This window comes from Carcharhinus amblyrhynchos, chromosome 17 (genome assembly GCF_965287045.1).
Source record: "Carcharhinus amblyrhynchos chromosome 17, sCarAmb.v2.hapA, whole genome shotgun sequence".
Taxonomy (NCBI): domain Eukaryota; kingdom Metazoa; phylum Chordata; class Chondrichthyes; order Carcharhiniformes; family Carcharhinidae; genus Carcharhinus; species Carcharhinus amblyrhynchos.
This window is the reverse complement of record NC_137340.1, coordinates 1,025,405-1,040,655: the sequence shown is the minus strand read 5'-3', so window position 1 is coordinate 1,040,655 and position 15,251 is coordinate 1,025,405.

The window sequence follows — 15,251 nt, the reverse complement described above, 5'->3', positions numbered from 1 at the left end:
ATCAGTTATAATTTTTCAATCGTTCCTGCCTTAAAATCAATTTAAAATACATTTAAATTGTCAATATATGTTTTAAAACCATAATTACTTGTTTAACTCTCTTACTGCAACAACATATGTGTAAACTATTTGTTTCATCAGCTTATTAACTTACTCCAAGAATCCTTTAACATTTTATTGGTAGTTTTGTCAGTGTCTAAATTATTTTGTTAATAACTAATTAGGAACCTCCCACCTCAATGGTAAGGGAATTGTGGTAAAACCAAGGCTTCCAAGGGAAATTAGAGATAGTTTCAGATTCAAGGAAGAAGCATATATACATTGACAAGAAAAAGCAATGGGCCTGAGGATTTAAAATTCAGCAAAGAAGGACCAAGGGATTAATTGAGAAGGGAAATATAGATTATAAAAGTAAGCTAGCTCAGAACATAAAAGCTGACTGTAAAGGTTTCTATAGATATAGCAAAGAGAAAAAGATTGATAAAAACAAATGTAGGTCAGAAATGGGAGAATTGAGCACAGGGAATAAAGAAATGGCTGAGGATTAAATTTGTATTTTGCTTCAGTCTTCACAAAGGAAAACATGAAGAATGTACCAGAGGTGCTGAGAGAAACATGTTTTAGTGAGGAGGTGAAGGAAATCAGCATTAGAAGAGAAATGGTTTTGGGGAAATTGATGGGATTGACAGTGGATAAATCTCCAGATCCTGATAATCTTTATCCCAGGGTGATTAAGGAAGTGGCCCTGGAAATAGTAGATCCATTGGTGGTTATTTTCCAAAATTCTTTGGACTCTGGAATAGTTCATTAGATTGAAGAGTAGTTAATGTAAGCTCACTATTCAAAAAGGGAGGTAGAGAGAAAACAGGGAACTACAGACCAGTGAGCCTTAACATTGATACTGGAGAAGTTTCTAGAATCCATTCTCAAAGATTTCATATCTCAGCATTTGGAAGGCAGTGGGATAATCAGACACAGTCAGCATGGATTTACAAAGGGGAAATCATACTTGATGAATATGCAAAGAGAAAATGATGATGTCGATAGACACAGAATAGCCACCACCTCTTCCACAGACTTTTCAACACATCAAAGATCCACAGCAAGGGCAGCATGGGAGCTCCGGAAGAGACAATTCAAACAGCTTTGGCTTTACAAGAGAAACACCAGATCTGTATATTTTTATGTGCGGTAGGAACCATAGTTGATGAAGTCCTCCTGCAGCAAGGCATGGACTTCAGGACTTCAGGCACTTGGCATCATCACAATAAAGTTATGGCAACCTTTGAGAAATATTTTGTCCCCAAAAGAATACGGTTATCAAAAGAGTTAATTTCAATCAGAGAACCAAAGGCTCCAGGAATCCATTGATTCCTTCATTAATGATTTCTGTCAGTTGGAAATACCTGGGGCTACAGAGCCTTTAACACAAATTAAGTAGAGACCAAATTGTATTTGGCATCCTTGACAATGCAGTGTCTGATTTGTAAGAGGATCTGACCCGGGAGAAGACTGAACAGATTACCAGGCAGGCTGAGTTTGACACTGAGATTGAGATGTAATTTGGATGATGTTGAGACATGGAAGGGGTCAGTCCAATATGTAGGCTTCAGATTGGAAGCCTTGTCCACCAAAAAGGCAACAGAAAAGCCCACCAAAACCATTGAAGGATGGTGAGAATTCTTCCACCTACGTTCAAATGTTCCAGATGTGACCCTAATGAACAACCCTGCCATGATGACTGTCCAGTAAAAAGTCTCACAACACCAGGCTAAAGTCCAATAGGTTTATTTGGTAGCAAAATCCACACTATCTGTAACCCTCACGACTTGGCTGGGTTTGCAAAATCTCACTAACTATCCTGGCTGGAGACGTTACACATCTCTTTACCCTGTGCTTAACCCTCTCACCACTCACTGTCTGCACCTGTAAATACTTGATTACCTGTAAAGACTCGCATTCCAACCATTATCTTGGAATTGAGTTTGTGTCGAAAAATGTCCTGTTTGTGAATTGAACTTTTCACTCACCTGATGAAAGGGCAACACTCTGAAAGCTCGTGCTACCAAATAAACCTGTTGGATTTTAACTTGGTGCTGTAACGTTACTTACTGGGCTACCCTAGTCCAAAGCCAGCAACTCTACATCAGCACTGTGAATGGACAGAGACACGAGAGTGGGAAGCAATAGTGACAGCAGATTCTATCATCAGAGGAACAAACACAGACGATACTCCAGGGCATGTTGTGCTGCACTTGAATCCATACCAGATGCAGGAAACCCACTTGTACTAATAATTTGAACAGAACCTATTTTTCTGGGATCTGCAGTGACCCATTGAGCTGATGTAAAGGTCACTTTACACTGCCGACACCAGACCACTGAAAACTAATCATAGCTTTTGGCAAATAACCATCACAGCTTGTACATTTGGAGACAATGAGCAGTGAGAGCTTCAATCCACAGTGACCGCAGAGAACTTGATGTTGATCCATTTCCCTCAGCCTCTCCAACCTCACTCATTTCTCAGATAGGCAGCTTCAAAAAACATCTCTTCAATCAAGGATTTAGTCACCGACTGTCTGTGTTCAGCCTGGGAGACCATCAGAGTCAGACATCTTTGTAGAAGCAAAGTATCCCAAAGTCTGCACCAACCACAATCCCACCCAGACCCTACCCCTGTAACCCCACCTATTTACCCTGCTAGTCCCCCTGTCACTAAAGGACAGATTAGTATGGCCAATCCACCTATTCTGCACTTCTTTAGTTCACTTTGTTCTGCAGTGACCTCCTTCTCTTGACTTTTGACAAGAAAGAGGCAACTAAGGTAAGGTCTTGGAGCTACTCTGGCCGATGCTCATCACCTGTTTTTGTGTATTTTATTTTCATATATTCTAGCCCATCTGTGAAAAGGAACAAGAGACCAAGAACCTTCAATCGTGACTAACTGCCTAATGAATAAGATTCATATGTTGAATCCAAATCAGTCAGTCCTTTCGTCAACTTTAGAAATTTCATTTTGAATGGTACTTTCATGTCCTGTAACGAGATCTGGTTGAGCTTCTGAATAAAATCCAGTTTGAGACAGTGGCTGATTGTGTAAAATAGGCTTTTGGTTATTTATTTTTCTTCCCCCTCAGTAAGAGCCGTGCTCCCGGCACCTCCTAACTTTAAATCAGAAAGTTAGATTTTGACTTCTTTAAGCCTCTTTGAATGCAAGTCTAATCTGATGTACAGGAGGCTCCTGACTGGAGTCCGTTCTGTAGCCTTGAACTTCCAACTTCACAGACTATAATTATTTACCTGCTTTCTCGATGCTTCCTGGAAATCATTAGGTTGGAAAGGTACATAAAGAAAAAAGAACAGGCCCTTCGGCCCTCCAAGCCTGCACCAATCATGTGTTCCTAACTAGACCATTTGTTTGTATCCCTCTATTCCCAGTCTGTTCATGTGGCTATCTAAATAAGTCTTAAACAATCCCAGCGTATCCGCCTCAACTACCTTACTTGGTAGTGCATTCCAGGCCCCTCCCACCCTCTGTGTCAAAAACATCCCCCGTATATCCGTTTTGAACTTTGCCCCCCTCACCTTGAACTTGTGACCCCTTGTGTTCATCACCTCTGACCTGGGAAAAAGCTTCCCACTGTTCACCCTATCTATGCCCTTCATAATTTTATACATCTCTATTAGGTCACCCCTTATCCTTCGTCTTTCCAGGGAGAACAATCCCAGTTTGCCCAATCTCTCCTCATAGCTAAGACCCTCCATACCAGGCAACATCCTGGTAAACCTTTTCTGTACAATCTCCAAAGCCTCCATATCCTCCTGGTAGTGTGGCAACCAGAACTGGACACAGTATTCCAAATGTGGCCTAACCAACGTTCTATATAGCTGCAACATCACATGCCAACTTTTATACTCTATGCCCCATCCAATAAAGGCAAGCATGCCATATGCCTTCTTCACCACCCTCTCCACCTGTGCTGCCACCTTTAAGGATCTGTGGACTTGCACACCAAGGTCCCTCTGTGTGTCTATACACCTGATGGTTCTGCCATGTATTGTATAGCTCCTCCCTACATTAGATCTACCGAAATGCATCACTTCACATTTATCTGGATTAAATTCCATCTGCCATTTCTCCACCCAATTTTCTAGCCTATCTATATCCTGCTGTATTCTCTGACAGTATTCATCACTATCCGCAACTCCAGCCATCTTTGTGTCATCCGCAAACTTACTGATCAGACCAGCTACATCTTCTTACAAATCATTTCTATATATCACAAACAGCAGAGGTCCCAGTACACAGCCCTGCGGAACACACCTCCAATCAGAAAAAGACCCCTCCACTGCTACCCTCTGTCTTCTATGGCCAACACAGTAAGAAGTCTCACAACACCCCAGGTTAAAGTCCAACAGGTTTATTTGGCAGTAACCACCACTAGCTTTCGGGGTTTGCCCCTTCATCAGGTGAGTAGGGAGTTCTGGTCACAAACAGGGCATTTAAGGCACACAGTTTACAGAATACTGATTAGAATGTGAGTCTTTCCACCTAATCAAGTCTTAAAGATGCAAACAGTGTGAGTGGAGAGAGGGTTAAGCACAGGTTAAAGAGACACGTATCGTCTCTTTATCAGTCGGAGTAGAGAAGGGGGGAGGGGTAGCATTATTAGTCAAGGATTGTATCACAGTGTCAGAGAGGAAGTTTGATGAGGACTTGTCTGTTGAGGTAGTATGGGCGGAGATTAGAAATAGGAGAGGAGAGGTCACCCTGTTGGGAGTCTTTTGTAGACCTCCTAAAAGTTCTAGAGAGGTTGAGGAAAGGATTGCGGAGACGATCCTGGATAGGAGTGAAAGTAATAGGGTAATTGTTATGGGGGACTATAACTTTACTAATATTGATTGGAATTGCTATAGCTCTAGCTCGTTAGAGGGGTCAGTTTTTGTACAAAGCGTGCAGGAAGGTTTTTTGACTCAGTATGTCGATAGGCCAACTAGAGGTGAGGCTATATTGGATTTGGTGCTGGGAAATGAGCCAGACCAGGTGCTAGACTTGGAAGTTGGTGTGCATTTTGGTGATAGTGACCACAATTCGGTTACGTTCACCTTAGTGATGGAAAGGGATAGGCATGAACATCGGGTCAGTAGTTTTAGCGGCGGGAAGGGTAATTATGAGGCTATTAGGAGAGAATTAGGAAGCATAGGTTGGACGAGGAGACTACAGGGACTGGGAACGTCCGAAATGTGGAGTTTTTTCAAGGAGCAGCTACTGCGAGTCCTTGATATGTATGTCCCTGTCAGGCAAGGAGGAATTGGTCGAGCTAGGGAACCGTGGTGCACTATAAAAGTTGATTCACTGGTTAAAAAGAAAAAGGAGGCTTATGTCTGGATGAGACGTGAGGGCTCAGGTAGTGCACTAGAAAGCTTTAGATTGGCTAGGAGGGAGTTAAAGAGTGAGTTAAGAAGGGGTAAAAGAGGACATGAGAAGACTTTGGCTGATAGGATTAAGGAGAATCCTAAGGTGTTCTATAGGTATGTTAAGAACAGAAGGTTGGTTAGGGCAAGATTAGGGCCAGTTATAGACAGCAGTGGGAAGTTATGTGTGGAACCGGAAGAGATTGGAGAGGCATTGAACCAATATTTCTCTTCGGTGTTCACGCAGGGGGACATAAATGTAGCTGTGGAGAACACTGGGTTACAGGGTTGTAAACTGGATAGTATTGCAGTTGATAAGGAGGATGTGCTGGATATTCTTGAGGGTTTGAAAATAGATACGTCCCCTGGTCCGGACGGGATCTACCCTAGGATTCTCTGGGAGGCAAGAGAGGTGATTGCAGAGCCTCTGGCTCTGATCTTCAGGTCGTCGTTGGTCACAGGTATAGTGCCAGAAGATTGGAGGATAGCGAATGTTGTCCCATTGTTTAAGAAGGGGAACAGAGACTTCCCCGGGAATTATAGACCGGTGAGTCTTACTTCTGTTGTGGGCAAGGTTTTAGAAAAAATTATTAGGGATAGGATTTATAGTTATTTGGAGAGTAATGAATTGATTGGAGATAGTCAGCACGGTTTTGTGGAGGGTAGGTCATGCCTTACTAACCTTATTGAGTTTTTTGAGAAAGTGACCAAAGAGGTGGATGGGGGTAAGGCAGTTGACGTGGTGTATATGGACTTTAGTAAGGCGTTTGATAAGGTTCACCATGGAAGGCTTCTGCAGAAAATGCAGATGTATGGGATTGAGGGTGATTTAGTTAATTGGATCAGGAATTGGCTGGCGGATAGGAGACAGAGGGTGGTGGTTGATGGTAAGTATTCGTCATGGAGTTCAGTTATGAGTGGTGTGCCTCAGGGATCTGTTTTGGAGCCACTGCTGTTTGTAATTTTTATAAATGATCTGGATGAGGGTATAGTTGGGTGGATTAGTAAATTTGCTGATGACACCAAAGTCGGAGGTGTGGTAGATAGTGAGGAAGGGTGTCTTAGTTTACAGGGAGACTTGGACAAGTTGCAGAGCTGGGCCGAGAGGTGGCAGATGGAGTTTAATGCGGAGAAGTGTGAGGTAATTCACTCTGGCAGGAATAACAGATGTGTCGAGTATAGGGCTAACGGTAGGACTCTGAATAGTGTGGATGAACAGAGGGATCTAGGTGTATGTGTACATAGATCCCTGAAAGTTGGGAATCAAGTAGATAGGGTTGTTAGGAAGACATACGATGTCTTGGCGTTTATTGGTAGGGGGATTGAATTTAGGAGCCGCAGCGTCATGTTGCAACTGTACAAGACTCTGGTGCGGCCGCACTTGGAGTATTGTGTGCAGTTCTGGTCCCCACATTATAGGAAGGATGTGGAGGCTTTGGAGAGGGTGCAGAGGAGGTTTACCAGGATGTTGCCTGGTATGGAGGGGAGGTCCCATGAGGAGAGACTGAGGGATTTGAGGTTGTTTTCGTTAGAAAGAAGGCAGCTACGAGGGGACCTTATTGAAACATATAAGATGATTAGAGGTTTAGATAGGGTGGACAGTGATAGCCTTTTTCCTCGGATGGAGAAAGCTAGCACGAGGGGGCATGGCTTTAAATTAAGGGGGGGTAGTTATAGGACGGATGTCAGGGGTAGGTTCTTTACCCAGAGGGTGGTGAGGGATTGGAATGCCCTGCCTGCTGCAGTTGTACATGCGCCTAGTTTGGGGGCGTTTAAGAGATCCGTGGATAGGTTTGTGGATGGAAAGGGATTGGTTTAGGTTAGAGGGTCATTGCTTTTTAACTGGTCGGCGCAACATCGTGGGCCGAAGGGCCTGTTCTGCGCTGTAATGTCCTATGTTCTATGTTCTATGTCTCCAGACAGGACAGTTAGTGAGATTTTGCAAGCCCAGGCAAGTCACGGGGGTTATAGATAGTGTAACGTGAACCCAAGATCCTGGTTGAGGCCATCTTCGTGTGTGTGGAACTTGGCTATCAGTCTCTGCTCAGCGACTCTGCGCTGTCGTGTGTCGTGAAGGCCGCCTTGGAGAATGCTTACCCGAAGGTCAGAGGCTGAATGCCCGTGACCCCTGAAGTGTTCGCCAACAGGAAGGGAACAGTCTTGCCTGGTGATTGTTGAGCGATGTTCATTCATCGATGCCCTCCAATGGATGGCATCCAATACACAGCTCTTTAACCTGTGCTTAATGCTCTCTCTGCTCACATTGTCGGCCACTTTAAGACTTGAATAGCAGGTTAGCTGTAAAGACTCACATTCTAATCAGTAATCTGTAAACTGTGTGTGCTGATATATGCTCTGTGTGTGACCAGAACTCTCCGCTCACCTAACAAAGGGGCAAACCCCAAAAGCTTGTGGGTTTACTATCAAATAAACCAGTTGGACTTTAACCTGGTGTTGTGAGACTTCTTACTGTGTTTACCCCAGTCCAACACCAGCATCTCCACATCATGTCTTCTATGGCCAAGCCAGTTCTCCACCCATCTAGCTAGCTTACCGTTTATCCTGTGAGATTTAACCTTTTGCACCAACCTGCCATGAGGGACCTTGTCAAATGCTTTACTAAAATCCATATAGACGACATCCACGGCCCTTCCCTCGTCAATTGTTTTTGTCAACTCCTCAAAAAACTCAACCAAGTTTGTGAGGCATGACCTCCCTCTTACAAAATCATGCTGTCTATCGCTAATGAGATTATTCCGTTCTAAATGCGCATATATCCTATCTCTAAGAACCTTCTCCAACAATTTCTCTACCACGGACGTCAAGCTCACTGGCCTACAATTACCCGGGTTATCCCTGCTACACTTCTTAAATAACGGGACCATATTTGCTATCCGGTTAAGACTCACATTCCAACCATTATTTTGTAATTGAGTTTGTGTCTATATATGCCCTGTTTGTGAACTGAACTCTCCGCTTACCTGATGAAGGGGTATCACTGTGAAAGCTCGTGCTACCAAATAAACCCGCTGGACTTTAACTTGGTCTTTGTGAGACTTCTCACTGTACCATTCACAGTGCCACAGAACTGGCTGCTGTACTGTGTGAAACCGCAGCCCACCCAGCAATCCTGCCCCTGGAAACTGTTCCATCTTCAATCGTTCCTGCGAATAACAGCCTTTCGCTGAATGATGGCTTAATAAAGTTATCATCTGAGTCCCAGTGGAGACTGCAAAATGCTTTACAGCCATAAAGTGGCCAGTAGATGGTGCTTGCATGCTGAGTACCCAATCTCCACTTCAGTGAACAGCAGGGAGAGGGGATGTTTGCCACTGGCCCTGGACGTCCTGTGAATCTCCTGTACTGAGGCTGCTGTCACTGGCCACATACTGCCAAGGCAAACTGCTATTCCTGATTGATCAAACCTAGAACTGGTGCAATATGAAATCTCTTTCTTCAGTCCTCAAAGGCCGTTTCACATCTGGGTGTCCACTTCCTTGGTTCTCCCTTTTTCAACAAAGTTAGCAGTGGATCTGACTCCCCCCCAGAGTCAGTCCAAGGAAAGATCACATGTGGTCACTGAGATGAGAGGATAACTTGGCTGTTGTATCTATTACACACCCAGTGTCTCACCATCTGATGAATACACAAGGCCACTGGTTTTGTCATGATCCAACCTCAATCTGCAGACACTGTCCTCATTGAACCCAACAAACCCTCCAGAGTGTGAGGTGCCCCACTTGGCTAAGGATTGTTAAATGGAGCCTCACAGCCTTTCTTGGTACACACATTCCATCCCATAGAACCATAGAAAATTACAGCTCAGAAACAGGCCTTTTGGCCCCTGTGCCAAACCATTTTTTGCCTAGTCCCACTGACCTGCACTTGGACCATATCCCTCCACACTCCTCTCATCCATGAACCCGTCCAAGTTTTTCTTAAATGTTAAAAGTGACCCCGCATTTACCACTTTATCCGGCAGCTCATTCCACACTCCCACCACTCTCTGCGTGAAGAATCCCCCCTAATATTCCCTTTAAACTTTTCTCCTTTCACTCTTAACCCATGCCCTCTGGTTTTTTTCTCCTCTCGCCTCAGTGGAAAAAGCCTGCTTGCATTCACTCTATCTATACCCATCAAAATCTTATACACCTCTATCAAATCTCCCCTCATTCTTCTACGCTCCAGGGAATAAAGTCCTAATCTATTCAATCTCTCTCTAACTCAGCTTCTCAAGTCCCGGCAACATCCTTGTGAACCTTCTCTGCACTCTTTCAACCTTATTTACATCCTTCCTGTAACTAGGTGACCAAAACTGTACACAATACTCTAAATTCAGCCTCACCAATGCCTTTCGTTAAGGGGAAGTCGTGTCTGACAAATGTATTGCAGTTCTATGAGGATGTGTCTAGGGCGGTGGATAGAGGAGAGCCGGTGGATGTGGTCTTTCTTGATTTTCAGAAGGCGTTTGACAAGGTACCTCACAAGAGGTTATAGCAGAAGGTCAGGGGGCATGGAGTTGGGGGTAGGGTGTTAGCATGGATTAGAGGACTGGTTGTCAAATAGGAGGCAGAGAGTGGGGGTCAATGGGTGCTATTCGGATTGGCGGTTGGTGACTAGTGGAGTGCCCCAGGGGTCGGTGCTGGGGCCTCAGCTATTTACCATTTATATAGATGATCTGGAGGAGGGAACCGAGTGCAGCGTGTCGAAATTTGCTGATGACACCAAGATTGGTGGAACGGCAAATTGTGCGGAGGGTGTGGAGAGTCTGCAGAAGGATCTAGATAGGCTGGGCGAATGGGCCAGGAAATGGCAAATGGAATTTAATGTTGGCAAGTGCGAGGTGGTCCACTTTGGTAGGAATAATGGTAGGAAGGATTATTACTTGCGGGGCGAAAAACTGCAGCAGGCGACGGTGCAGAGGGACCTCGGGGGTCCTTGTGCATGAGTCGCAAAAACCCAGCCTGCAGGTGCAGCAGGTGGTCAGGAAGGCGAATGGGATGCTGGCCTTCATAGCGAGGGGGATTGAATATAAAAGTAGGGAGGTCTTGCTGCGGCTGTATAGGGCATTGGTGAGGCCGCAGCTGGAGTACTGTGTGCAGTTTTGGTCGCCGCACTTACGCAAGGATATTTTGGCCTTGGAGGGAGTGCAGAGGAGGTTTACTAGGCTGATACCGGAGTTGAGGGGGTTGAGCTATGAGGAGAGGCTGAATAAACTAGGCTTGTACTCGTTAGAGTTTAGAAGAATGAGGGGAGATCTCATTGAGACGTATAAGATGATGAATGGGATGGATAGGATAGAGGTGGAGAGACTCTTCCCGCTCAGAAAGGATAGTAGGACTAGGGGGCACAGCCTCAAGATAAAGGGGGGGCGGTTTAGAACGGAGTTGAGGAGGAACTTCTTCACTCAAAGGGTGGTGAATCTCTGGAATTCTCTGCCCGTTGAAGTGGTGGAGGCTGCCTCGCTAAATATTTTTAAGACACGGGTTGATGGGTTTTTGATAAGTGAGGGGATTAAGGGTTATGGGGAGAGGGCGGGAATGTGGAACTGAGCCACGACAGATCAGCCATGATCTTATTGAATGGCGGGGCAGGCTCGAAGGGCTGGATGGCCGACTCCTGCTCCTATTTCTTATGTTCTTATATAACCTTACCATAACACTCCAACTTTTATACTCGATACTCCGATTTATAAAGGCCAATGTACCAAAAGCACTCTTTATGACCCTATACACCTGTGACGCCACTTTTAGGGAATTCTGTACCTGTATTCCCAGATCCCTCTGTTCAACTGCACTCTTCAGAGTCCTACCATTTACCCTGTACGTTCTATTTTGGTTTGTCCCTCCAAAGTGCAATACCTCACACTTGTCTGCGTTAAATTCCATTTGCCATTTTTCAGCCCATTTTTCTAGTTGGTCCAAATCCCTCTGCAAGCTTTGAAAACCTTCCTCACTGTCCACTACACCTCCAATCTTTGTATCATCAGCAAATTTGCTGATCCAGTTTACCATATTATCATCCAGATCATTGATGTAGATGACAAACAACAACGGACCCAACACCGATTCCTGTGGCACTCCACTACTCACAGGCCTCCACTCAGAGAAGCAATCCTCCACAACCACTCTCTGGCTTCTTGCATTGAGCCAGAGTCTAATCCAATTTACTACCTCCCCATGTATACCTAGCAACTGAACCTTCCTAACTAACCTCCCACGAGGGACCTTGTGAAAGGCCTTGCTGAAATCCAGGTAGACAACATCCACTTCCTTCCCTTCATCCACTTTCCTGGTGACCTCCTCAAAAAACTCTAATAGATTGGTCAAACATGACCTACCACACACAAAGCCATGTTGACTCTCCCTGTAAGTCCCTGTCTATCCAAATATTTGTAGATCCTATTCCTTATCACACCTTCCAATAACTTGCCCACCACCGACATCAAACTTACTGGCCTATAATTTCCCAGATTTCTTTTGGAACCTTTTTTAAACAACGGAACAACATGAGCCACCCTCCAATCATCCAGCACCTCCCCCGTGAATACTGACATTTTAAATATGTCTGCCAGGGCCCCTGCAAGTTCAACACTAGCCTCCCTCAAGGTCCACGGGAATACCCTGTCTGGTCCTGGGGATTTATCCACTCTGATTTGCCTCAAGACAGTCAGAATCCCTCCCCTTTAATCTGTAAAGGTTCCATGACCTCCCTACCTGTTCGCCCTATTTTCATAGACTCCATGCCCATTTCCTCAGTAAATACAGATGCAAAAAACCCATTTACTATCTCCCCCATCTCTTTTGGTTCCATACACAGTCTACCACTCTGGTCTTCAAGAGGACCAATTTTATCCCTCACTATCCTTTTGCTCCTTACATACATATAGAAGCTCTTTGGATTCTCCTTCACTCTGTCTGCCAAAGCAACCTCATGTCTTCTTTTAGCCCTCCTGATTTCCCTCTTAAGTAGCTTCTTGCATTTTTTATACTCCTCGAGCGCCTGATCTATTTCTTGCTGCCTGTACATTTCATACAACTCACTTTCCCTCTTAATCAGTGTTACAATCTCCCTCGAGAACCAAGGTTCCTTATTCCTATTTACTTTGCCTTTAATCTTGACAGGAACATGCAAACTCTGCACTCTCAGAATTTCTGTTTTGAAGGCCTCCCACTTTCCATTTGCATCCTTACCAGAGAACAACCTGTGCCAATCCACACTTCCCATATTCCTTCTCATTTCATCAAATGTGGCCTTTTTCTAGTTCAGAACTTCAACCCGAGGACCAGATCTATCCTTATCCATGATCAGGTTGAAACTAATGGCATTATGATCACTGGATCCAAAGTGTTCCTTCACACTCACATCCGTCACCTGCCCTAACTCCCTTTGGTACACACATTGCCATGCCCTTGGTACACACAATACCATTGCTTTGGTACAGACATTACCATCTCCTTGGTACACACAATACCATCTCCTTGGTACAGACATTACCATCTCCTTGGTCCACATGTTACCATCCCCTGGGAGGAGATTCAGCTGTGAGCACAGGAAGAGATGGAGCGATGGTTAAGAGAGCCTAGGTGCTGGCCGTCAGACCAAACAGGAACCATTAGGTGAGATTATTGGATTTCCTGGGTGCTATTTCAATCTCCTATCCCTGCTAAACTTTTCAGTTAGTGGGTGAGAGTGCCTGACCAGAATCTTCTTACTTTGTGTTACTTCCTCAAATGAGATGCCAGCCTGTCTGATGAAGGAGACTCCTGTTTCTTCACCCACTGCACCCAGCCATCTCCCAAAGGCTAACGCCTGCCGTCAATTTTACTACAACAGCACAGTGAGTGACAAAGACTCAATTTAGCAACTCTTGCACTTGCCTGCGATGTGAGAAACATGAATATCACACTGAGTTTACAGAGAGTTCAAATTAAAAGCCTTTGTTGCAAAGAATATGGAAGAGATGAGTACGGTGGGGGCCAGAGCAGCCAGTGACAGATTCCTGTCTGTTCCAGATAATTGTTTTCAACATGACCTGAAATTTCTCATCAGCAGCTTCAGGAGCACTCGTGTTTGTGGCTATTTCTTGCCGTCATAGTTGACACAGAAATGAGTTTCCGACCACATATCCTCTATCGCTGTATTCACCTCTTTCCAGCTCACTAACATTGCCTATCTTTGCAGCTGCCTCAATTTCACAAATACTGATGAAACTCTCATTGAATTGTTTCTTAACTGGAGAAGTAACTCTTCCAATGCACTCCTGTATCCTCCGGTGTAACCCCCCTGTAACCTTCAGCATGTCCAAATTGGTGCTAGTCATGGTCCTCACCCACTGGATGTGACCACCCCTGTCCTCACTGCCCGGCTCCATTCTCTCCCAGTCAAACAATGCCTCCAGTTTGAAATTCTTATCCTCGTTTTCACTCTCACTTCTTCAGCTCAGTCTCCCTGATTTGTGATAAGTTCTCCAGCCCCACAACCCTCCGAGGTATCTGCCCGTTTTATCATCTCCATTTTAATCACTTTACCATGAGTGAACGTGCCCTAATCTCTGGAACTCTCTCCCCAAACCTCTCCATCTTCATGTCCTCCTCAAGCTGATCTCTCCAGTTTCCGCTGTTAAATAAACTTCCTTCTGTGACACAGTTCCAGATTTTGTTTCATAAAATTCCCATGAGGCACATTGTATTTATTAAAGAGTTTGTTTGAAACACAGGAAGATTGAATGGAAGTCTCTCTTATCACCCTGCCACCATTTCCAGGTTAAGCTGGGAGGAAGCTGCTTTTCATTCACACACAGGGATGTGGGAACGCTGCCATCTGAATTCCCACTCATCAAAACAAAATAAATCCAATCAGTTTCAACAGAAATTCCACACCCTTCCCAAATCCACAATGCCCTTATCCATCAAATCAAAATACTCCATCGGACAACATCTCTCCCCCGACACATCTAACTACACCCTCCCCTCACACACACTCCAGTGTAACTACACCCTCCCCACACACACACTCCAGTGTAACTACACCCTCCCCACACACACACACTCCAGTGTAACTACACCCTCCCCTCACACACACTCCAGTGTAACTACACCCTCCCCACACACACACTCCAGTGTAACTACACCCTCCCCTCACACACACTCCAGTGTAACTACACCCTCCCCCTCACACACACTCCAGTGTAACTACACCCTCCCCCTCACACACACTCCAGTGTAACTACACCCTCCCCCTCACACACACTCCAGTGTAACTACACCCTCCCCTCACACACACTCCAGTGTAACTACACCCTCCCCACACACACACTCCAGTGTAACTACACCCTCCCCCTCACACACACTCCAGTGTAACTACACCCTCCCCCTCACACACACTCCAGTGAAACTACACCCTCCCCACACACACACTCCAGTGTAACTACACCCTCCCCTCACACACACTCCAGTGTAACTATACCCTCCCCCTCACACACACTCCAGTGAAACTACACCCTCCCCACACACACACTCCAGTGTAACTACACCCTCCCCTCACACACACTCCAGTGTAACTACACCCTCCCCCCTCACACACACTCCAGTGTAACTACACCCTCCCCCCACACACACACTCCAGTGTAACTACACCCTTCCCCACACACACACTCCAGTGTAACTACACCCTCCCCCTCACACACTCCAGTGTAACTACACCCTCCCCTCACACACACTCCAGTGTAACTACACCCTCCCTCACACACTCCAGTGTAACTACACCCTCCCCCCTCACACACACTCCAGTGTAACTACACCCTCCCCCCACACACACACTCCAGTGTAACT